The sequence below is a fragment of the Suncus etruscus genome, chromosome 3, assembly GCF_024139225.1.
Source record: "Suncus etruscus isolate mSunEtr1 chromosome 3, mSunEtr1.pri.cur, whole genome shotgun sequence".
Classification (NCBI taxonomy): Eukaryota; Metazoa; Chordata; class Mammalia; order Eulipotyphla; family Soricidae; genus Suncus; species Suncus etruscus.
Window position 1 is genome coordinate 2,459,980 of NC_064850.1, and position 25,932 is coordinate 2,485,911.

The 25,932-nt window shown below is 36.7% G+C and overlaps 1 protein-coding gene and 1 non-coding gene across 2 annotated transcripts in view; both read right to left on the bottom strand.

Moving 5' to 3' along the window:
• SLC35F4 (solute carrier family 35 member F4) overlaps window positions 1-25,932 on the bottom strand; it is a 289,437-nt gene that overhangs the window by 171,066 nt on the left and 92,439 nt on the right. The window lies entirely within an intron of this gene.
• Window positions 7,044-7,149, bottom strand: LOC126004733 (U6 spliceosomal RNA). Its single transcript, XR_007493994.1, has one exon. It is a non-coding gene; the product is annotated as a U6 spliceosomal RNA (small nuclear RNA).

Here is a 25,932-nt window from a genome sequence, read left to right on the forward strand (position 1 = left end):
TTTGCTTGTTGTGATTGGCTCCTGTGGCACATACAGTTGCAGCACAGGAACGTTCTGTCTGATACAGCAAATACGGTAGTTAAATTAAAATAACTATCAAAATGACCATTCTACCCAAAGCAATTTACAAATTCACAAAAATTCCTATAAAAAATTCAATAGGGAAGTTTAGACCAATAATACAGCAGCTAGGGCAATTGCCTTGAATGCAGAACAACCTGGATTTGACCCCAACATCTCATATGTCCCCCAAGCCTGCCAGGAGTAATTTCTGAGTGCAAAGCCAAGAGTAACCCCTGAGGCTAGGCGTGGCCCCCCAAACAACAACAACAAAATTTCAATAGCATGATTGAAGGAAAAACAACTAACATTACTGAAATTTATATAGAGTTACAAAAAAATTAAAAGGCCAAAGCAATCCAAAGATAAAAGTTTGAGATATCTTGTTTTCTAACCTAGAACACAAAGCCATGATACTCAAAACAGTGTGGTGTTGGAAGAAAATTTACGAACTAGGTAAATGGAATAGATTTGAAACTGAGAAATGAATCCATACAAATGGGCAGTTAATTAAAAATTAGTAGTTACTAACAGTTAATTAATAACAAAGTACAACAACCAAAGAGCCAAACCTTTCCTTTTGACAATACCCGGATTAAATCTTTTATATGCAGAGAACTCCAGGGCCAAATAATGTGGAGAAAATGTATATAATCTCCCAAAAGCTATTCTGTGCTTTGTTTCCACTCTGAACAAACCCATATTCTCTCTTGAGCACATATGTCACTTTCTGTCCCCTAACAGTTCAATAAAACTATGTTGTTTCACTAAACAAAGACAACCCCATCAAAGGATTACAGAAGATATGTCTTCCTCAAAGAAGACATACAGAAGACAAATAGGCACCTAAAAAGTGCATTGAGAGATAATGGATGTAGTAAGATACATTTGGAATAGAATAAAGTCTAATAAAATAATATTCCTGATATTAAAAAATAAGGAAGGAAATAAGTAATTTTCAAAATCATGCAATTACTTTCTACAAAATACCGATAAACAGTAAGCAGTGAGTTGGGCTAGAGAAAGAAACTCACAAAATTAATTTATTTTCCTTTTCTTTCTTTTTTTCTATTTATGGGCCGCACCTGGCAGTGCTGAGGGGTTATTGCTGACTCTGTATTCAGAAAGTACTCCTGGCATGCTCAGGGGCCATCTGGGATGCACAGGATTGAAACCGAATTGGCCACATGAAAGGCAACTGCCCTACCTACTGTGCTCTTAATCTGGCCTCTAATTTTTTTTTATTTTTTATTAGCAGTACTCATGGATTCACTAGCCAGTTACTCATAAATTCATTATCAGCAACAAATTCTCAAAATCATTTTAAAGTATTTTATGTATTGCTCAAAGATCACAATTTGTGTCCTTTTGCTTGGGTTTGGAATTATCACAAATTATGTACATAGTTACAGAGAAAAGTAAATAAATATCTCAACCATGCTTCTAGAAGAATCTACCTTGATTCTCATTCTTTTAGTTTTTATAAAGAAATAAGAATTTTTAAAGACTTTCCAGGAAGCATCACCTGCATTCAGAAAGATATCCTCAAAATATTGTAAATTTATTTCTAGAGTTATCAAATGGGGCTCTGGGTTTTAAAGGCAAATAAAGATAAAGTAGGATAAAGTAGGTGAAGTCTTCAGTTAAACATAAAGTGAGGGGAAATATCTGACCTAGTAGAACTGCTAAAACTAACATTAGGGGGAAAGTCATAAGAATAAAAGACATTATAATATACCCAGAGACAGTAGAGATGAGGGCCAAAAGGTCCAGCCTATGATAAGAAGCTTACCACTACACTAATAACTACACTAATAACTATCATGACAGTGGGAGAGAGTGGGAGAAATAGAATTCCTATCACAAAGACAGGCAGGGGGTGGGGAAGGAAGGAGATGGGGGGCATTGGTGGTGGGAAGGTTGCATTAATGAAAGGGGGGGTGTTCTTTTTTATAACTGAAACCTGACTACAAATATGTTTGTAATCATGGTGTTTAAATAAAGATATTTAAAAGTAAAAACATATAAAAATTTCTTCCTTTTACTGAAGTTTTTTGATAATTTCATTACCATTTAGTTGTAACAGGAGATATAAAGTAAATTATTTCAAAGAAAAAGGAAAGTCATAAGAATATTAGTAAAATTAAATGCTCCAGAAGGCTCCATGTATGCTAAGAAATCAGTCAAATGTCCTAATTTACTTATCAGAGTTGAATTTCTGAGAGCCATGGTAAAAAAACAAACAAACAAACAAACAAAAAAACATGCGGCCTTTCTAAGTAATTGCTTCCCTGCATCAGGAATTTTTTAATAAACTTGGCAGTTTCCCTGAGCATCACGTGGAGGACAATCACAAACCCAAGTCATCCACAAGATCAGGTACCCATCCTTATATAAATTTTCTGAACTCAGTAATAAAAGATAATGTGCATGTTCTCATGGAAATTGCCCCTGCAAAAAAAAATTATTTTCTGAAAAGTACATGCTAGAGAGTTACTTTCCTCCATAGAAATACAAGTCTTAATTCCAAACATGTGCGGATGCCATGATTCTACACATCAATCATGTGACCTAATTTTCCACCATCCCACGAGTGAAAATTCTGATAGATTTATTTCATTTTTAAAGTTAAGATTATATGAATTCTTGTAAAAAAATATCATCTTTGAACAAAGGTTTCACAGAATCATTTATAAAAGCTTCTAGCTAAAAAAAAAAAATGAAGTCAGTACTGGAAAGCATGTCTTCCCCTCCTACAGAATCCCTGTTAAAGGTATGGGGAAGAGGACAAAAAAAAAAAAAAAAAAAAAAAAAGTACATTGTTGTCAGGGTGCTTAATGGCTCTACAGGGGCTCTAAGTTAACTTTTGAAATAAATGAAAATGTATTTTCTGACTCTTTCATTATAAGACCCATGTAATATAAATCTTAAATGGATTTTACCACAATTTCTCATAGCTTGAGGGTGAACCTTTTTGGAAAGAGAGCAGACATATTTTCATTTATTTTACTGATGCTTTACATTAATCATTTAAAAACACCATCTGCCTTCTTTGCTATGGACTCCAATTCTGAGTTTAGAAAAGTATAGCCAAGGAAAAAATAAAACACAGAAAAATTAAACTATAAAATCTCCAACTTAGCAATAAATTCCATAGACAGCAGAGAGGGCCCCTATGTGATTCATTAAGAACAATGAAATGGAAGCCTTAAGTGAGAAGAAGAAAGCCTGGCAGCAAAGTGTACTTCAGAGTACTTCAAATTTCATTTGAAGGGCAGGGGAGTGAAGAGGTTCCTCTTGTCTGGAAGAGGTAGCTAGCTGTACAAGGGCTAAGTTGACAGGACGTCATCTTCCTTGCAGAGTGACTCATTCAGTGAGCAACTTGCAGCATTGAGGGATTATTTGAGGATGATGGGAATAAACCTGGAGGAAGGGGTTGAATATTTACGTGTGACTAGTTTTTCTTCTACAATTAAAAAAGCCATAAACATTGTATTTCTAGACTAAGACATTGTCGTTGAGTAGAGTTACCTTCTAACAATGATCAAGGATATTATAAAAGTTTGAAACATTCCTGTGAGGGATCAAGAAAAGAAGCCAAGGAAGTTGTTTATTTTTCCTGGTTCTTCTTTTCTATGTTCATGGCCTCTCCCCTCACCCTGGAAAGTAGTGGGAAGGTGTGTGTGTGTGTGTGTGTGTGTGTGTGTGTGTGTGTGTGTGTGTGTGTGTGTGTGTGTGTGTGTGAGAGAGAGAGAGAGAGAGAGAGAGAGAGAGTGAGAGAGTGAGTGAGAGTGTGTGTGTGTGAGAGAGTATAAAGCCTACCAAGTGGAAGTGTTTATTTCAATTTATTTCAATTATTTAGGTGTTTATTTCAATGTCCAGCAAATGAAAATGACTTCTAGTATTGTCTAAAGCAGTAAATGCTTAAATTTTTCAACACAACCTTATTCAGTAAGCAGGAATATGGAATAGGAAGATTGGTTGTTATTCTTGTCTTGGTGCATTTAAAACCTGGGGCAGATTTAAAACAAACAACAAAAGAACAGTTTTATTTTCCCCTAATAATAAGGCATAGTAGTAGAACCATATGCTTTGCATGTCTGAGGCTCTGAACTCTGTCCTTAATACTCCCTTTCCTTAATCCTTATAAAGAAAAAGAAATTAGATCAAGATAAAGAAAGTATATTTTCTTTTTCTTTTCTTTTTTTTTTTTTTTTTTTGGTTTTTGGGCCACACCCGTTTGACGCTCAAGGGTTACTCCTGGCTATGTGCTCAGAAATCGCCCCTGGCTTGGGGGGACCATATGGGACGCCGGGGGATCGAACTGCGGTTCGTTCCTTGGTAGCGCTTACAAGGCAGACACCTTATCTGTAGCGCCACCTTCCCGGCCCCGAAAGTATATTTTCTTAAACAAGATTTCTTAGTTTTGTCCTACACACATAGGGGACAATATTTCTTCACTTCAAAAGTCTTAATGCAAAAAATATGGGTCACTAATATTTTAGATGTTCAATATTTTACTGATTAATTTTGAATTTCAATTCAGGCTTTTCCTGTGGATTACTCTTACATTTCTCATTATTTATTTCTGGACCTCTGGCCACCTTTTAGAAATTCCCAAACTCATTTGACATACTACCTTTTTTTTAGTAAAATAACTCATTATTTCTCTCCCCACCCAAATCTACCTTTCTTAGTAAAAAGAAAGAAAGAAAAAAAAAAAGGAAAAAAATTACTACAACTGGCCCCAAGACTCATCCCATGCTCTCAAGTGGCAGTATAGCTACTTTGAGAACCACTGGATTAGATGGAGTCCTTGGGAAAATATTTATTTTACTCACTTTTCTTATGACTTTCTCCCTAGTTTGAAGTTAAACCAAGTATATTAGATCAGATATGTTTTCCTCATGCTGTACCTATTAATTGTAAATTACCTCACATCACTCACCTTTCTACTCCAGCGTGCCATTTAATTTTAGAAATCAATTTTGAACGTGCAATCTGAAATTCCACCATAAATTTTGTATAAGATTAAAAATGTTTCTTAGTTTACAAGTAACCCTACCTATTTTTTTGAATCAAGTGCCAAGATATGGCAATAATGAGTGTGGAGAAAGTAGGAGGGCAATATTTCCTGTCAAACATATGATAGAAGATTAAAGGTTTTCCATGCAAGAACTTGAGGAAAAACATAAAAGGCACAGAAAGCAAGGCCCTCAGAAAGTACTAATATATCTAAGTAACAAGTGATCATACATGGAGCAGAGAATTACTTATGCAATGAAATTTATTTACATGATCTTTGATATCAATTATAGTTTAATGATATCTGTCACCAACATAGTAACCAGTAAACTTACGAAAAAATTTTTCTGAGTGGTGGTAACACTCAGCGGTGCTGGGACTATTCCTCCTCTGTGCTCAAGGGTCACTCCAGATAGTCCTCAGGGAACCATATGCAGTATGGGAGCTCCAACCTAGCTGACTTTAAGCAAGGTGAATATATTATCCCCTATATTATACAAAAACGTGATTTTAGAAATATAATAAGAATGATTTATGTGAGTAAATAAAATTTACATAAAACAGGTACAAGTCTAAATGTATTATGATTAAAATATTAACTTCCATTACTGGAATAAATACTGCCAGAAATCTCTCTGTGATGCGGCCAGTCACCTCATTTTAACCTAGATGGCAGCTGCACTGTTACTCTTATACCACATCCTGACAAAAGGCAATTTTCTCCTCTCGAAACTAGACATTCCTTTCATAACATAGATCTGGCCTCTTCCCAACCAACAAAATATTGGTTTCTGAAAAGCAGGAAAAGAAACAAAATTTGACAAAGGCCTGATTGTATCTTATTGCATAATTTCCCAAATCCTGCTGAGAGCATGTTCAGGGATCTTTGATTAAGAATACAAATCAGGGCCCGGAGAGATAGCACAGTGGCGAGATGCGGCGTTTGCCTTGCAAGCAACTGATCCAGGACCCAAGGTGGTTGGTTCGAATCCCGGTGTCCCATATGGTCCCCCGTGCCTGCCAGGAGCTGTTTCTGAGCAGACAGCCAGGAGTAACCCCTGAGCACCGCCGGGTGTGACCCAAAAACCAAAAACCAAAAAAAAAAAAAAAAAAAAAAGAATACAAATCAGTCGTGAAGCAGGGGACAGACAGATAGTAAAATGACTAGGGCATTTGTCTTGCAAGCAGACAGCATAGGATCACTTCTCTGTACCACATATGGTATCCTGATCCCTGCCATGAGTGATCACTGAGGTACAAATTCTATAGTTATGTAAGTCATTAATTGCTTGTCTTGCACACAATATGGGATGCCGGGGGATCGAACTGTGGTCCTTCCTTGGCTAGCGCTTGCAAGGTAGACATCTTACCTCTAGCACCACCTCACCGGCCCCTAAAATGTATTCTTTAAAAAAAAATGCTCACCTGGGGCTGGAGTGATAGAACAACAGGTAAGGCCTTGCACACAGCCAACCCGAGTTCTATTCCTGGCATCGCATGTAGTACCTTGAGCTTGCCAGGAATGATTCCTGAGTTCAGAGCCACGAATAACCCCTAAATGCTGTCAAATGTAGCCCCAAACAAACAAAAGGGCTCACCAAGGTCCCTATGTGAGTAAATTATGAGCAAAAAATTAAAGAATTGGCCACTATTTTTACATCCAACTGCTCACAGTGAAAATTAATTGGTTTCTATCCATGTTTATACAAGCAATTCAATCTGATCATGTTATAAAAATAATATGATTTAAATAATCCAAATCAGCCACAATACTGATTAGAGATCCCATCAAAAATATCAGCCACAGGAGTTACTTAAAAGTCCAACAGACTAAAAGCTACTCGAAGAAAAACTTCCAACCTCCATCCTTTCAAAAAAGAACTTTTTTAAAATTTAAACAATGTGGTTACAAGGCTTATAATAGTTTTTTTTTCCACAGATAAAGTTGTTTGTTTTTTTAAAATATGGAACGCTTCATGAATTTGTGTGTCATCCTTGTGCAGGGGCCATGCTAATTTCATCTGTATTGTTCCAATTTTAGTATATGTGCTGCCGAAGCGAGACCAGATAATGTTATTTATGATTGAGTTACAGTCACACAATGTACAGTAACCTTCACCAGTGCACATTTCCCACCACCAATGTCCCCAGTTTCTCGCTCATCTTCCCTGCTTTCTCTCTCATCTTTCCCCTTCCTATCTACATTTTTCTTCTCTCTTTCTTTATCTTTCTTCCTTTTAGACACTTTGGTGTGCAGTAAAGTGCACATTTTCCGTCACCAATGTCCCCATGTTCCCCCCACCACCCTTATCTGCCTGCCTCTGGGGCAAGCAATTTACTTCTCGCTCTCTTTTCTTGCAAGAAATATAACAGTTTAAAAAGAATCCATAAAGTTGGTTTCTAAACAGAATTAAGTATATAAAAGTAATTTAGAAGACAAAATGCAGTCATAATGTCTGCACCCAGCCAGCTCTGTAGACTCACTCTGTTCTCAAAAGAGATATAAACCAAACCATGAAAAACCATGGGTATACCAGCCAAGTTGCTGAAAGTGGGCAATTTTGGGAGGAGAAGCTCAGGCCAAGCCCCCAAACTGCTGAAGCCATACTGCTGCATCCATCACCCAGAATCACTGATTTGCCTATGACCCTGTCTCACCACCCTTCTCTAATTCTCTTCAGGAATATCAATCTGACCAAACCTCAGGTTTAATAGCATCCGTGCTGATATCACCATGGCTTTTTTGAAGTGCATGTGGGCCCCTCCCTATTCCTTCCCCACCTTCTTGTACTCTAGAAGATCTGGCAGCTGAAACATGCCCCAGAAAAGCCTCAGTATCAGAAATAGTCCTTTGAATTCTGGGACCATGGGCCATATTTGTGGTCATGGTGAAACTTCAGTTTCTTTAAAATACTATCACCTTCTTAGGAATACACCAATTTATATGCCAGTGTGTATCTGAAGTCATTTAATGTTCAGTAACAAATGAGGTAACAGAATGATCAGCCAGCAACAAGAGCTTACTAAACCTGCAGACAAATATTTAATAACCTCATTTGGAGATACAATAATTTTCACAACTCTTTATCCTTCTTTCCTTCTTTCTATTTTTTTATAATTTAGCTTTCATTTATCTGGAAACAAATGCATTATGATCAACTATGTCAACAATGTGATCTATGCTCTTTAAATATTTTTCAAGTAATGTAGATATTGTAGTATAAATGTTGTTTGAGTAAATTTATTAAAATTACATAAAGTATATAATTATTATTAACTACTTCTGTAAGAACTTCCCACCTATATTTATTGTTCTAACTTCTAATTGTCATCATGTGTTATTTTTATCAGATTCACGAAAATCATGAGCTATGGAATAAACTATCAATAATTAGTATATTTTAATTGTATACTACTTTTTAATGTTAAGGTTAAAAAGCACAGGAAGTTTTATGAAGAATATGTATTTCTAGCTATACCACATTGCAAAACTCATGAACAAGAACACAGCCACGGAGCAGACAATGGAAGAAACTTCTCAAGCAACAAACCCCAAAAATACAGACAAATGAATTTTTATTCTTTCTCATATACATATATATGAATATATATGAACTTTAAATGTTTATATAAGTGGTGTATTCTTTTTGTTTGTTTGTTTGTTTGTTTGGTCACACCTGGCAGCGTTCAGGAGTTACTCCTGGCTCTATGCTCAGAAATGGCTCCTGGCAGGCTTAGGGATCATATGGGATGCCGGGATTCTAACCAATGACCCTCTGCATGAAAGGCAAATGCCTTACCTCCATGCTATCTCTCCAGTCCCATAAGTGATATATTCTAAAGCACTATATATACAGAATAAAACAAGTAACATAACTGGCTCCCTGTGATAACATATGAAACAAAATCAATGAAGCACATAACCTCAAGCTAAAGGTCTCTCTCTCTCTCTCTTTCTCTTTCTCTCTCTCTTTCTCTGTTGTCAATCTCTGTCTATCTGTATCTCTCTCAAACATACAAACACACACAAACTGCAGCTTAAATGTCTGATTTTGAAGCACTCCATTTCAGGAGGAAATCACTGTGATAGGTGACATAATTGAAAAGAACAACTTTATAAACACTGACATGGTCGATGTGCCTGGCTGCCTGGTTAAAATATGGAGGCAATAGTTTACACTTGTGCATTCACAAATAATCAAAGCTTCCTAATTTTGTGATACAAATTTTCTGCTGCACAGACTGACTTTGCTCTCACCTCCCAGAGCCTGTGAGGATTCACAAAAAAATTTTTTTTCAAAAGACATTCTTCATGGAAGGTTGTCAACCTGGTATTCAGCAGCTCTGTGGCTCTTATCATGGAGTCCAGCTGTGCCATGTCCTGTCACGTCTGAGGGCAGGACAGATTTTCACTGCCTGCTGGGCAGTGTGCATTTGTGACTCATTCAGACTCCTTCTGCCCCAGGTAATCTATTATTCTGTTTTTAGTATTTGCAGTGCAGGCAGGCCAGTGGAATTCCTCCTGGGAAGTGGCACTGAAAACTGGCACAAAACGAGAGAGGTCATCTAGGTCAAAAGGGGTAAGGAAATTTAGAATGTCCTGCTCCTTATTATGAACACTAAAATAAATGTCACCAGTCATCTCTATGTTTTTATGCCAGTCACCTAACATTTTTTCGAGCTTCAGTTATTTGTAATCTGTCACATGATGGCATTGAGGGCTCAATGAAATGGCTTAGTAGTAGACTACCTGTCATACATGCTACATGCTTATGGCCACAGGTTTGGTCCCTTGCACCATGCCCCCACATCACTAAGTTTTATCCCTGCTCTGCTGGTATGATCCCAACATTGTAAACAAAGGTGCAACAACAGGACCAATTGTGTGTTGCAGTCTGCAGCACACCAAACAATAATGATGACACAACAGCAAAGGAAAGGGGGTAATTAAATTATCATGATAATAAAATGATAAAATTTTAAATCTAAAGTTCCAAAGCAAGCATTCTATAAGAAATAGCTTTAGAATATTCTACACACATAAAACTCTCTGGGAATAAAATTTATGATGTAGTTGTTTAGCACTTTGAAGTTTATAATACAGACTTGTTGGCTTCATTCACCAGACTCAACTTATAAATATTTAAAGTTGTTTACTTACAGCTCTCAAGTTTGTACCCTTAAACAAAGTTTTCCCCCACCACTCCCAAATGCTGATGATCACCATTCTTTTGTTTATGAGTATAAGAATCTAAGATTTCACAACTGCCACATAGCATAAATACATTGTAATATTATGCAGGTATAAGAAAAGATGAAACTTTGTAGCTTGGATGGTACTGGAGGGAATCATACTACGTTAGAGAAGTGAGAGAGAAAAGAATAACTACTGGATGATTTCACTTATCTATTGTAAATAAAGAAACAAGGAGCTATATGTTATAAAGTGAGAACAAATTCTTAGACTTTGTTTGCAAAACCTTGATTACAAGCAATGGGGGGGTAATGGGAGAAGTGTAGGACTAGAGGAGATATAAGGATAATTGGTGGAAGGTCTTGGACACTTTGTTGGTATTGAAGATGCAGCTATTTTGTACATCAAAACCATGAACATGGGGCCAGAATGATAGTATAGTGGGTAGGGAATTATCCACTTTCCTTGCATGCAGCTGACCCGGGTTCTATCTCCAAATTCTCAGGTGGTCCCGAGTCTTGCCAAAAATGGTCCCTGAGCACAGATCCAGGAGTAAAATCTGAGCACCACTAAGTGTGCCTCTTCTCCCACCGAAAGAACTCAAAAGATAAATGCTAATATTATTGTAATCAAGCTACCTTAAAACAAAAATAACTTGTCTTCACATAATGAGTGATATATTTTTTTCACTTAATACACTGTCCTCAAGGCCATTCCATGTTGAATCTTAACTTGAAAGGGTTCTTAATTTAAACCCAAATTTGTCAAATTTATACACAATCTATAATTTAAAGAAGCTTTCATTCATATAAATTGAACCTATAATTTAATGAACCTTTCCTGCCAACTCAATGACTAATATACAAGGTGATACATATAAAGATATGGAGAGGATTTTCTTTATTATGACTAATAATGTTTTGTTTCATATACATGACACACATATTTCCTTTATCCACTTATCTTTTGACTGACCCTTGAGTTATTTCATTATCTTGTCTACTATGAATGATGCTGCACAAAAATGATGTTGCATATCATTTTTAATAAGGATATCAATTATTTACATATATATACCCAGAAGTTGTAATCCTGAGTCTTATCACAATTACATTTTTAATTTTTTATTAGTAACTTCCATAGTTCCATCAGTTGATGTTACAATTATTATACCACTGTCTGTATTATTTTACATCCCCCAAAAGGATATAAATTAGATTTTTTTCTTTATATTTTCCCCAGCACTTGTTATAGGTTCTGAGGGAGTAGGTTTGAGGACACCCCCACCTGTGTTCAGGGATACTTCTGGGCCTGTGGAGCTTGAGTGGCCATGTAGTGCTAGGGATCAAACCTCAGGTTAGCTGCATGCAAGGCGAGCAGCTCAACTTCTATACTATCTCTCTTGCATTTTCTATATTAACCATCCTCAAATATGTCAGACCATAAATCATACCTGTACTAAAAATTTATAGAAAATAAAGATTTCAGGGGCCAGAGAGATAGCATAGCGGTAGGGCGTTCGTCTTATATGTAACTGATTCAAACAGACAGTGGTTTGAATCCCGGCATCCCATATTGTCTCCACCCCCCCGTGCCTGCCAGGAGTGACCTCTGAGCACAGAGTCAGAAATAACCTGTGATTATCACTGGGTGTGACCAAGAAAAAAAAAGAAAAAGAAAAAGAAAAAAGAAGAAAATAAATTTATAAATGATTCTCACTAGCTTGTAACAATACAAAATGTTTGGTCTATATTATTGTTTGGTCTATATTGTATTGTATTATAGCTACAAATTTTTAAGCCAACTTTAACCAGACAATAAAATGATGTAATCACAAAAATTTTGAGCATACTTTATAGTTTAGTCATTACAAATGAAGATACGAGATAAAGACAGATACAAAATGACCTCTTTTATACATGGGATATAAAGAGAATAATAAAGGAATAAGAAAAGGGCTAAAGCAATAGAGCCAAGAACAAAAGCCCAGGCCCAGAGAGATTCACTAATGATTTCTTTCAGACCTTTGAAGAGGACCTACTATCAATACTTTTCAGGCAATTCCAGGAAATTGAAAACAGAAACATTCACAAATAGTTTTTAATAAAGCTAACATCACCCTGATACAAAAGCAGTCAGAATCCCCCCCAAAAAAGAGAACTACAGGTGAATATCCCTGATAAACATAATGCAAAGATCCTTAACAAAGTCCTAGCAAATAGGATCCAACATCTCCTCAAGAAGGTCAAACACCATGGCCAAGTAGGTTTCTTTCCAGTGTGCAAGGATGGTTTAACATACACATTTCAATCAATGTACTATACCATATTAACAAAAGAAAAACTTAAAACATATATGATCATATCAATAGGTTCATAGAAATCATTTAATAAGGTCCAACACCCATTTATGATAAAATAAAAATTCTCAATAAGATAGGAATGGAAGGAACTTTTCTCAATATAATCAAGGCCACTTACCACAAGCCCATGGCAAATATCATTCTAAATTGAGATAAACTAAAAGCCTTTCCCCTAAAATCTAGTACAATAGAAAACTTCCCCTCTAATCACTCCTATTCAACATAGTACTGGAGGTATTTGCCATACCAATTAGCCAAGAGAAAAAGATATTAAGGGCATCAGATTGTAAGGAAAAGTCAAGCTCTCACTGTTTCTGTAGATGACATAACATTATATTTAGAAAATCCTAAAGACTACCAAAAAGCTTCTAAAAGCAATAGATTTGTATCTGAAAGTGGCAGGCTACAAAATTAACATGCAAAAATCAATGGCCTTGGGGCTGGAGTGATGGCACAACAGTAGGGCATTGCATGTGGCTGACCCAGGATGGACCACAGTTCGATGCCCTGGCATCCCATATGGTCCCCCCAAGCCAGGAGAGATTTCTGAGTGCATATACAGGAGTAACCCCTGAGTGTCACTGGGCGTGGTCCAAAAAATAAAAAAATCAATGGTCTTCTTATACACAAATAATGATAGTAAAGAAATAGATTTTTAAAAAATCCAATTTACAATTTAACAGTGAAACTCTAATACCTTGGAGTCAGGTGAAGGACCTATACAAAGAAAACTACAAAACACTGCTTTAAGAAATAAAAGAGGACACAAGGAAATAGAGAGGCATACCCTGTTTATAGATTGTTAGGTTTAATATCATTAAAATGGTAATGCTCCTGAAAGCATAGTAGTAAAGATTAAATGCAATTCCTCTAAGGATGCCCATGACATTCTTGAAAGAAGTGGATCACACACTCCTGAACCTAATTTGAAAACAATAAATGTCCATAAATAACTAAAGCAACCCTTAGGAAAAAGAAAATGTGATGCATTACTTTTTCCAACTTTAAATTGTACTACAAAGCAATAGTCATTATAACAGCATGGTATTGGAATAAAGACAGATCTTCAGACAGATGGAAAAGACTTGGGTATTCAGAGAATGTTCCCCAGACATACAATCAATTAATCTTTTATAAAGGGGCAAAACACACAAAATGGAGCGATGAAAGCCTCTTCAATAAGTGGTGTTGGACAGCTACTATATGCAAAAAAGTGAACTCAGATCTCCATCTAACATCATGCACAAAGGTCAAATCAAAATGGATTAAAGAGTTTGATATAAGATTTGAAACTATAAGGTATATAGAAGAAAATGTAGACCAAACCCCTCCCCCCCCCCAAAAAAAACAAAAAAACATGATATTGAGACTAAAGGCATCCCCAAGTATAAAACACCTCTGCCCAAACAATGGAAGCAAAGATAAACAAATGGAACCACATTAAACTGAGAAGCTTCTGAACCTCAAAGGAGAGTGAGTAGGATACAAAAGCCACCCATAAAATGAGAGAAACTATTCATTCATCAGATAAGGGGCTAATATTGAAGATATACAAGGTATGACAGAACTTAATAAAAAGAAACATCTACTTCAATACAGAAACATGATACCAACAACAGAGACTGTGTGAAAAATAAAATTGTATTGGCACTACAGATGGTGACCTGGATTGGACAGGCTAGTTTGCCTGGAACCTAGAGTTGGTTTTGTGTAAGGAAACTTCAGGGATAAGGTCTTCTTGTATTTAGGCAAAGGGTTTTCCTTTCCATGCCCCCCATACTTTGTGGGCCTATGCAAACGATGATTGCCACTCTAACACCGTTTTTGCTGTGCTCCTTTGACTCTAAACCTTAAAAAAACCCACTTAAACTTTTGAGGTTGAGTTAAACAAATATATATGTGCATGAAAATGTAAAAACTACTATGCCTTTAAGTTTAAGGAGTTACATAAATTTTATGGCTTTAGATTGCTTTGTGTACTGCTAAGAAATGTTGTAAAGTACTACAATGGGGTCTTGAGGGACAAAGTAATTGTACATGGGTTCTGTTTTATTTTTCTTTATGTTCTTTGACTGTAAGTTCAAAATTAGAGTGTCAGCAGGGGGATTTCTTCTGAGAACTCTGTTTTTGGGTGATTGTCCTTCCACTGTAACTTTACCTTGTCCTCCTTCTTTGAATCATTGTTTAAAAATAAAAAATAAAAGAAATAAGAAAAATAAGAAACATCTAACCCCATCAAAAATGTGGAGAAGAAATAGACATTTTCCCAAAAAAGATATACAAATTGCTAAAAGGTACATGAAAAAAATGCTTCACATCGCTAATCATCAGGGAGATACAAATTAAAACAATAGTGAGGTAACATCTCACACCACAGACAGGCACACATCACAAAAAACAAAAACAAGTAAAATTAGTGCTAGTGTGGATGTGGATCCCACTACTAGTGGGAATGCTTTCTACTCTAGCCTTTCTGGATAACAATATGGACATTCCTCAAAAAAGTGGAAATTGAGCTCCTATTTGATCCAGCATTACCACTACTAGGTATATACCCTAGGAACTCAAAAACACAATAAAAAAAATGACCTCTGCACTCCTATGTTAATTGCAGCACTATTGATAATAGCCAGAATCTGGAAACAACCGAGAGACCTGACAATAGATGAGTGGCTAAAGAAACTGTGTTACATCTACACAATGGAATACTATGCAGCTGCTAGAAAAAATGAAGTGATAAAATTTGCCTAGTCATGGATGGACATAGAGACTATTATGCTGAGTGAAATGAGTCAGAAAGTGATAGACACAGAAAAGTCTCACTTATCTGTGATATTTAAGAATAATAAAAGACAGTATGGTAATAATACCCAGATGAAATAGAGATGAGGACAGAAGGACCAGTCCATGATATAAAGCTGATCACAAAGGGTGTTGAGTGCAGTTAGAGAAATAATGGCACCTGTAACTATGGTGGCAATGATAGTGAGAGAGAGAGAAATAGAATTCCTGTCTTGAAGACAGGCAGGGGTTGAAGGAGAAGGGAACATTGGTGATGGGGAAAGTTACATTGATGAAGGATGGTGCAAATTCGATGACTAAATCCGAACTATGAAGATTTTTGTAACCACGGTGCTTGAATAAAGAAGTTATTACTTAAAAAAGAAATAAAGGTCATCATTACTTCTGTAGCAAGTATTTATAAATTAAAAGTACTTGCTGATTGCTTATATTCTATGGCCACACTTACATAAGTATTCCATCCTTTGTACTCAACATATATGTCAACATGCAGAAAATTATGATGGGAATCTGGGAGTTTATGCTATAGCAATAAATAAACAATCAAGCATATCCTTGCTCAAGATTGCTTAGGTGACCCCATTTCTTGGACAGTTATTATGTTGAGTTTGCAAATGACCCCAATAATTAGGGTTCAAGAACCAGCTTGGAAGTGACCAGCTGCAAAAAAAGATTTCCAAATTTTTGTTTTTATTGTGGGCCATATCTAGTAGTGCTCAGAACTTACTACTGGCTCTGTGCTCAGGAATCACTCCTGTCAGGGCTCAGGGGACCATATGGTATAAAAGAAGTTGAACACATGTTGTCTGTATGCAAGGAAAGCACTCTACCCTCCCTACCATCTCTGGGTGTAGGTATCCAAATTTTAATTTGAACAAAATTAAATGGTTTAGCTCAAAGTTTTACTTAAATAATTTTAATATATTATCATTTTAAAGAACAAGAAAGTAGCATACATTACATCCATAATTTTTAAAGACTTTATTAAATAAAATATCATGATCTCTTTTTCTTCAAAGACTATTTAAAAACGGGAATTTTTCTAACACCATCCAGAGTAAAAGATTACTCTGCTGGATACTTATTGATTTATAAATGCTTCCTGAGTGCATTAATAGAATCTTAAAAGTTTGTTAAGACTGAACTATAGAAATAATTGTTTCTTAAAATCAAAATTCCTGTGTTATAAAAGTAATTTTGTGGAAAGTAATAGTCAGTTCTTATCTTTTCCAAAACATACATTTAGAAAATAAAAAACTATTCCCACTTAGCTTTGTGAGAATTGGTTCTAATAGCTATTGTTAAGCAGTTTGCAAAACTATAGCTGCAATTTCATTGCCTGAGAGTAATAAACTAGCAAAACAAAGCATAAATAAATAACCCTAGGCAATTTCTTTCAGCTTTAGAAAATTGCAGACTTTTATTGGTTAATTTTATGCACTTAAAGCCAGAAACATTTATTAAAAGTTAATAGTTTTATATTATAAATAATGAGGCAGCGTCGTGGAGAGTATGGCTACTTAGCAGACTGAGAGTGGCCCCAACAACAAAAGTGCCTGTGGGAACAAAGTTGTGGTGAGTGTGAGAGGCACAGCAGTCCAAGAGTGGCCCTAACAACAATGGGGATTGTGCCTACTTATGTGCCACATAAGTCAGAGGGTAAGCAGGCCGAAGCTTACACAGTGCAAGACAATCTCTCCTCCATATAAACGCCCTGTCAATGGGAAGACTGACAGTGGCATGAAAGAAACACCTTGAGACCTCAAAGAATCATGGTAAAACAACACAAAACCCCATCATGCCTGGTGGGTAAAGAGTGCAATCCTTCAGACCCAATCAGTACTAATCCGCCATATTACCTCTTTGAAATGGAATTCAGAATATCTGGATAGTCTTAAGATGTTCAACATGCTCAAAAAAACACTGGGACAGACTACCAATAAAGCATAGGAGAATCTGAGAGAACAAATGAGAGAATTTCAAACAGAAATGTCACAACTGAAAAACTTGGTAAACAAAATGAAAAATTAATTGGAAGTTCTCACCAGCAGAGTAGCAGCTGCTGGGGACACATTGGTGAGCTTGACAAATGAAGTGCAGAAAACCTCCAGACTACAGCAGCAGATGGAAAAAATGGCCTCAAAATAAATGAACAGAAAATGGAGAAGATCATCAAAACAAAGAAACAGACAACAATAGACCGTTGGAATAAATTCAACAGATATAATTCAATAGGACAATATAAGAATTTTTGAGGGTCAAAGTCAGGCAGAAAACTCCTATGAAGAAATAGCAATCAAAGACATCATTGCTGAGAAGTTCCCAGAGCTGAAAAGTACATACACCTCCATCCTGGATGCCCCAGAAGTGCCAGCTAAAAGAGACCCAAATAAAAACATCCCAGTGCACACCCTTATCAATGGCGAAAGCCAAAAATAGAGATAGATTACTGAAAGCAGCAAGATCAGAACGAGAAATCACATACAAAGAAGCATCTTTGAGATTTACAACTGGGGATGGAGTGATAGCACAGCAGGTAAGGCATTTGCCTTGCACGCAGCCAACCTGGGTTTGATTTCCAGCATCACATATGGTCCTCTGAACCTGCTAGAAGTGATTTCTGAGTGCAGACCAGGAGTGACCCCTGAGTGCTGTCGGATGTGTCCCAAAACCAAATATATACACACAGCAGGTTTATCTTGGCCTCCCCAAATGGGCATTTTTCATGAACTCACTCTTTTCTCCTGAAAAAGAGAAAAGATGGGATTGGCAAAACTGGATGAATGTTAAAGGTATACTCTTCTTGGCTCTACTCTTCCTCCGGAGAACAGAGAAGAATTTTTCTGCTCTTTCAGTGTCTAAGTTGTCTTTAGCAGGCATCCTCCTTTTGGAATTCTGCCCCATACCAGGCCAGTTAGGCTGGTAGGACAGTTTTATCTAATTCATGGGCTCAATCACTAACAAATCATGTAGACTGCACTGCTAAATCCATCACCTTCTGTAAAGTGAATCTAGGTAAAAGCCTAAACAAAGGTTTTACCCCCTTCTCCGCTGCTTCCCAGTAATCATTTCCTTTGAGATGTAAAAGCCCACGAAACATACACTAGACAGTGATATGACAGTTGCTTTTTTTTTATCTGACTTGACCTTAACCCTCCCTGGATTTGGGAGGTGGTTTGAATAAAGAAAAGGGTTTGGGCTGGGAGAGAGAGCACATGGCAGAGAAAGGCCATGAGGCAAAAAGCAGACTAACTCCAATGAATCTTTAACTCACTGATTGGTATTATTTCTCCTCCGCTATCCTCCTTCATCAGACCCATTTGCCTGAGGGGTTAGAAAGAAGACATTTGGGGTGATCTCACCACTCTTGGATATTTTTATTTTACAACCTTCCTCCGGATATCTGGCCAGAAAAAAGAAAAGAGATGCTTCTCAACTAGCTCAGAGTCCAACTCTTTCTTAATACCAGTTTCAGTGTGGTTTTATTCCAATGACACACCTCAGAATTCTGCACTAGCACTTATGAAAGGGCTTCATTACTGGTCCATCAGCAAAACCTCTGAGTCATATTTCTTGCCTGATTTATAAGGAATCCATCAAACAGCCTGTCAGACTGAGCCCACACTTGAATAGATCAGCTTCCCAACAGCACCATTCTGGCCATCACACTCAATGACATGCCATTGTTTATTAATATTTTTCTTTTAAATGCTTGGTGTCATTTTTTATTAAATATATTTTTATTTAAGTAACATGATCATATTTGGGTTACAGTCATAACCAGAACACCCCCCTTCACCAGTGCAACATTACCCCACCCCCCTTCCCATCCCCTGCCTGTATTTGAAACAGGCATTCTACTACAGTAATTTGTTTTTAAGTTCAGTAAGTTGTATTTTTTTTTAAAGGATAAGAGTAAAAAAATATAGTAAAGGTGTGATAGTGGCAATCGCCAATGTTTGCATAGGTCCAGAAAAATGGAGAAAATGGGAAAAAAAAATCCTTGACCTGGTTACAAAAAGGCCTCACCCCAGAAGTTTATTGGCATAAGACAGACTCTGGGTTCCAGGCATACCAGTCTATCCAACTCCAGTCATTCTCAAGGTCCCAGTGAAACTTTTTCACACTTTAGCCATAGTTGGTATCAGACGTTTATATTTAAAGACTCTGGATTCTGTGCATTTCTTTCGTTGATGTCAGGCTGATGTGGAGCATCCTCTAGTTTCAGCATACCATTAAATGCGGCGCGATCTGCCCTGCATGCAGACTGTTGCTGAGTTGCCTGGGTGTTGGGAGTACTCTTTGGAGTAAGTCAATGCCAAAGCAGTGGTAGGTCTTCTCTGGTAGAGGCTTGGATCCTGGGAATGTTAAAGACAATTGTGGTTGTTTCCATAGTTCAGGTGTGTGTTGGCGATGCCCATTCTTCTGAGGCCTGAGCCAAATCATTATGCCAATGTTCAGGGTAAAAGGCCTAATTACATTACCAAATTTGTGTTCCCATCTCTATTAGATAAGAACTTGTTTACATATGTATTATTTTCCCATTTTAATGTGCCTATGCAAAAAAGAAGCAATGCCACAAGATATTGTTGGTGCATCAGGGGGCCAACAAATAAAGTCCAACATTTCCCGTAACTTGGTATAAACGTGAAATCTATACAGAGTTACTCTTCTACCAGTATTGCTTATAAAACAGATCTCACAGGGGGAAACTCAAACAATCAATTAACTAATCTAGTGGGCAAAATTGTCACAAATGAGGATATTTTTGCCCACTAGATTAGTTAATTGATTGTTTGGTGTCATTTATTTTAAAGAATTTTGCCAACTGAAAATTATGTCATCTCTTTTTTCTTACCATTTACCAATGGTTAACACCAAAAATATACACAGTCAGAATTTGCAGTCACCATTATGAGTACTTTAAAAATAATGACTCACTGAAACCATTAAGAATCCTGTAAAATTCATTCTAGTACTGCTCATTTTGTAAATGTGACTACTTAGACATGGAGAAATTACGAAGTTTTCTCATAGTCAAGCAGGTGGTGAGATACAGGCTCAAAGCCTCAAGTACTGGCTTTGTTACAGCAGAATTAACTGAATTAAGTTTTTAGTGGTAAGTGGTAAGTGTAGTATGACAGAGAATAGCTACATGTAATAATCAAATCTAGATACCTGTCAAGATGAAGGCTCCTGTTTCTTGCTTTCTTTACCCTCACTTTTGTCCTCCACCCTCTTGTTCTCCTCCACTCTCTTGCTCTGGAATTTCCCCAGTAATTCAATTAAGTGATAAAATGCAAATGCCTGTTAAGCTTCTGCATTTTGTCTTTTTCACCCCAACTCTTGTCCTTCACCTTCTTGTCCTCCACCCTCTTGTGTTGGAATTTCCCCAGTAATGTCAACAGATTGGATATTGTGTTTGAACCCAGACAAGGGATTGATGCATTCGACAAGTCCTAATTTCCATATTGACCCTCCCCTCAAGACCCCTTAAATCTATAATAGATACTTCCCTAAATTACTCGAGCCCTGGTCTCCCCAGCTAGCTGGAATCAATAAACCTGCTTTGCTGTTGCATTCTCTGAAGATTCGTGGTCTTTATTTGAGGCGGTGGCCTTTCTCGGACCCTTAACAGCTTCAGAGCATCTCAGAACCATGTCAAGTAAGGAAAATGACTAGAAAACAAAGGTAGGGAATAAGAAGTCAGTGGTATAAGAATAAAAATAGAATTCAGAGCCAGAATGATAGCATAGTGGGTAGGGATTTGCCTGGCAAGCTGCAGACCAGGGTTACATCCCTGGCGTCCCCTATGGTCTCCTTAGCCTGCCAGCAATGATTTCTGAGCAAAGAGCCAGGAGTAATGTCTGAGTACCACTGGGTATGGCCCAAAAACAAATAGAACAAAGAAATTCAAAATAGAATAATGGGAGCTGGAGTAGGGGGTTTGCCTTGCACATAGCAGACCCAGGATGGACCATGGTTCGATCTCCCGGGGTCCCATATGGTCCCCCAAGCCAGAAGTGATTTTTGAGCACATAGCCAGGAGTAACTCCTGAGCGTCACTGGGTGTGGCGCAAAAACTAAAAAAAAAAAAAAAAGCATAAGAATGGATTAAAAAGCACACATCTGAAAATTCCATTTTTCTTTTACAATGAATAACAATATGAAAAAGAAAATTAAATACAAAGCCTAGTCAATCAATTTATGAAGATTACTTCCCTTAATTCCATTTTATCAAGCAATAATTAGCTGTTAGATCAACAATAAAAGTTACACTTACAAAGCTTCACTTTTAAGTTAAAACAAAATATTATGAAGGTCAAAAATGCTTTATTTGGTATTACTTCATTTTTATTATCTCATAAATAGATATAAATAGGTTGAATAAATCTGAATCACCAAAGTTTACACAATGTAAATTTTTCTACTTCATTCTTCAATGTCCTTATTAGAAATATTTTACATCCCAACACACTCCAGAATTTTTTCATAGGAACCTGACTTCAATTTTTTTCACATGAAAGCTTCAAGTTTTCATGTGAGCAAAATGTGAATATTATTTTCCATACTAATTTCGTCTCACCTTAGCAATATTCTGTGAAATCAGGGATTTGATAGACTTGTGTGGTTGTTGTTACTGTTGTTGTTTTTCATAAAGTATGCACGAAGAGAAACAGAGTTAAGTCTCCTCAACCCGTTTCTTTGTCTCCTGATTTATAGTTACCATACTTCCTACTTTGAAGTATGTGCTCTCTACAACTAAAAGAAACAAATTCAAGAACCAAGAACTAAGCATCCCCAAACTGAATTTGCGTTCTCATTTGAATGATGATAGGAAGACGTTTCATTCCATCTAGCCCTATATGGATATGATGCGAGATGAGAAATAACACTTGACTATAGGAAGAGGATACATCCCATCTAGCCTGCTATGGATATGATGTGAGATGAGAAATAACATTTGACTATCAGAATTCACTAGATTTTGATAGCACTTCATTTATCCTCATCAATTTTCTAAAGCAAATGTTTAACTCTTACTATTTAAAAATTGTTCCTCCATGTATCTCTTAGAATAACTACTTTCTTTAAAAATATATTTATTGAAATACTGGGATTTAAAATATTGTTAATGACATTTTCATGCATATATTGTTATAATGCCACACCCATCAACAGAGAGCTCACTTTCATCAACCAGTCCCAAGGAACCTTCCCAACCAACCCTTCTCCCATATAATCTCAGTTCTATAAACAAAATCTGGCCCCGATAACTTTGACTTTGTTGTTTCCTTATTATGTTTATTTATATCCCATACATGAAATAAAACTATTTGTCCCATCTATATTTAACTATATTTATATTTATTTGTAGATCATTAAAACTAAAATTCTGAATATCTACCACCAATACAGAAAACATATTTTCCAGACATATTCACTTTATAATGTGCTTTGATTTAATTTTCTAATGATGGTGCCAGGAATTGAACCTAGGGTCTCACATATGCAAGACAAATCAATGATATTTCCAAAGCTTTCAGATTTCTTTAGGTTGTGTCTTAACTTAAAGCACCTTAAGAACTGTTTTAAAAATATATTATATAGGGAAATGGGGAAAATGAAGTTGTGGAGAAAGGTCATATAAAAATGCAATATAATAAGGGAAACATAGAACAGAAATGGACTCCTATGAGTCCATCAGATTACAGGGATGTGAAGTGGGACTGTCAGAGGCTTGTTCAAGCAGATCAAGGTCAATTGACAGTGAGTTACAACTGCAGCAAATGTTCTCCAGTTAAAATAATAGTCAGCCATCTGAGTTTGTTGTGAATTTGACCTAGAAATTAATTTTTGAGAAGAAAAACGTCTTGCTATTCCAATTACCTGCAAGTGGAGCAACGGTGTACTCAGCCTTGTTAATCACTGATGTGTATTCCCTAACGGGAACTACGAGGGAACCGGCAGTCAGGTTACCCGATTAAAACCTCCTAAATACAGCTTCAGTGGTGGAATGTTTGCAGGATCCTTTTCCATGTCAGATCACACGCAGTAAATATCAGCAGGATAGACAGAACTAAGTCCCCATGAGGGCCCATAATATACCCTCATTCCTCTTTTACCTTTTGGTGTAGATTCACTATACCTATATCTATTCTGTTTGCATCCTCTAAGTCAAATAATTTATGACAAACAGCAGTTCCTATTACTATTGCTGTTGCTAGTCTTTTTATTATGATCATTATGTTGCTAACACTTCACAGTTCTGAGACCACTTAGTCAATGTGTTTTTGTTTTTTTGTTTTTGTAACCCTTCTTCACAACTTTCTGTTTCCCTAATCTCTTTTTTTGGTATGTAAAAGCCCACCTGAATGACAGGTCCTTCCCCCAATCTTTAAATTAATGACATTTCAATGTATTAAGATGGTTTCAGGGGGCCGGGAAGGTGGCGCTAGAGTTAAGGTGTCTGCCTTGCAAGCGCTAGCGTAGGACGGACCGCGGTTCGATCCCCCGGTGTCCCATATGGTCCCCCCAAGCCAGGAGCGATTTCTGAGCGCATAGCCAGGAGTAACCCCTGAGCGTCAAACGGGTGTGGCCCAAAAATCAAAAAAAAAATATATAAAAAAAAAAAAAAAAAAAAAGATGGTTTCAGATCAGTTTGGGGTACTGGTGTTTGTCGCAACACTAAAATCTTTGCTGTGGGAGTAGAATAGGTACAGAATGTGATGGAGAGAACAAAGATGAAAGAAATCTACCCTTCCTTTCATGTAACCCCAGAAGTATTCATCGGAGAAACTGTGAACACTAATGTGATTTCACAGTGCTTTGCCAGATACCTGTGACTATTTAGAAAAGAGTTCAACATAGTCGAACATAGTTAGCCAGGCACCAAATCCAGTTCAGCTTCTGTTTTGTAATAGTTTCACTGAACACGGCCACCGCCACTGACTTATGCATTGTCAATGACTGTCTTTGCAGCACTAGAGCTGCACAGTTGACTAGACCCAAAAGAGACCAAATGGCCTGTGAAGACAAAAATATTTACAATCTGGTCCTTGGCAGAAAAAGTTTGTCAACCCCTGATTTAGAATAAATCTAAAAGTCATAGATACCAACATCTCAGCTAAAGTTTAAATGATATAAAAATTCAACTCACTGATCTAAAACCCAACTTTTAAGACATTTTCATGTAAATAAAGTCATTCTGTTTTTTTAAATACAATTATGTATTTTATTCTTTGAATCACCACATGGCTATTAAAGAAAATAAGTGTGTGATGATTCAAAGAATAAATTACATAATTTTTTTTCAGGCCACACCCATTTGATGTTCAGGGGTTACTCCTGGCTAAACGCTCAGAAATTGCCCCTGGCTTGGGAGGACCATATGGGACGCCTGGGGATCTAACCACGGTCCTTCCTTGGCTAGCGCTTGCAAGGCAAACACCTTACCTCTAGCGCCACCTCACCGGCTCCTAAATTACATAATTTAATATGTAAGCTTGTGCCCCAAAATGGTACTGGGGCAGTGGAATCCTGTCCTTAAAATTGATCGTTGACATCTAGCTCGTATGCATAAAATGAAATGTGTGGTCCCGATTATATTACCTTCAATAAATAAGTTTATTTTCTCTTTAAGTTCAAGGTGTGTTACTAACTCTTAAACTTTAAAATATACAACAAATATAACCCAATATATAAAATGTATAATCTTAATTCAATTATTTGTCAATGGAGACTTAACAAGAACTACCCAGTTCTTTACTAGTGGAAATAATGCTGGACTAAACGTGAGCTTGTAGTTTGTGTTTTCAGATTAGTGTTTTCATATTTTGGAGTAAATATTCCAAAAATAAGATTGACTGGATTTTATGGAATTTGGTTTTAATTTTTGAGGAATCTTCAGATTGTTTCCACAATGGCTGATCTGCCCTACATCTTCACTAGAGTCCAAGGACTTCCTTCTGCAGGTACTTGAAAAAAGGTGGAGTTGTCATTTGCAATAACATGGATGGATTTAAAAGTGCTATGCTTGATGAAGTTAACTTGGGTGAAGAAATATAAATACTGTGTGACTTCCCTCCTATGTGATAAACAAAAAAAATAAAATAAGTCACCAAAATAAAACAGAGATTAATATTTATACTATAAGAACAAATCAGTAGATACAAGAACAGAAGGAGGGAAGGAAGTGAATAAATCAGGTAAAAGGAGTAAATTACATAAAGCAGGCTAGATTTGTACTTTTAGTAGGAACTTAATGTAGTATATACACATGTTGATTCATAATGATACACGTCTAAAACTGACATTTTATAATGTTACTTCAATAAAAATTGTTAAAGTATAAAAGGAACTATATTAAAAAAAAAAAAACACCCTATTCCTTGTTGAAAATCAGCCCCTGATGAGGTTGACTGATGGAGGGATGGAGGATGAGGCCTTTCTCCTCCAGCTCAGACCACACGTCTGTTACCCTGTTCAG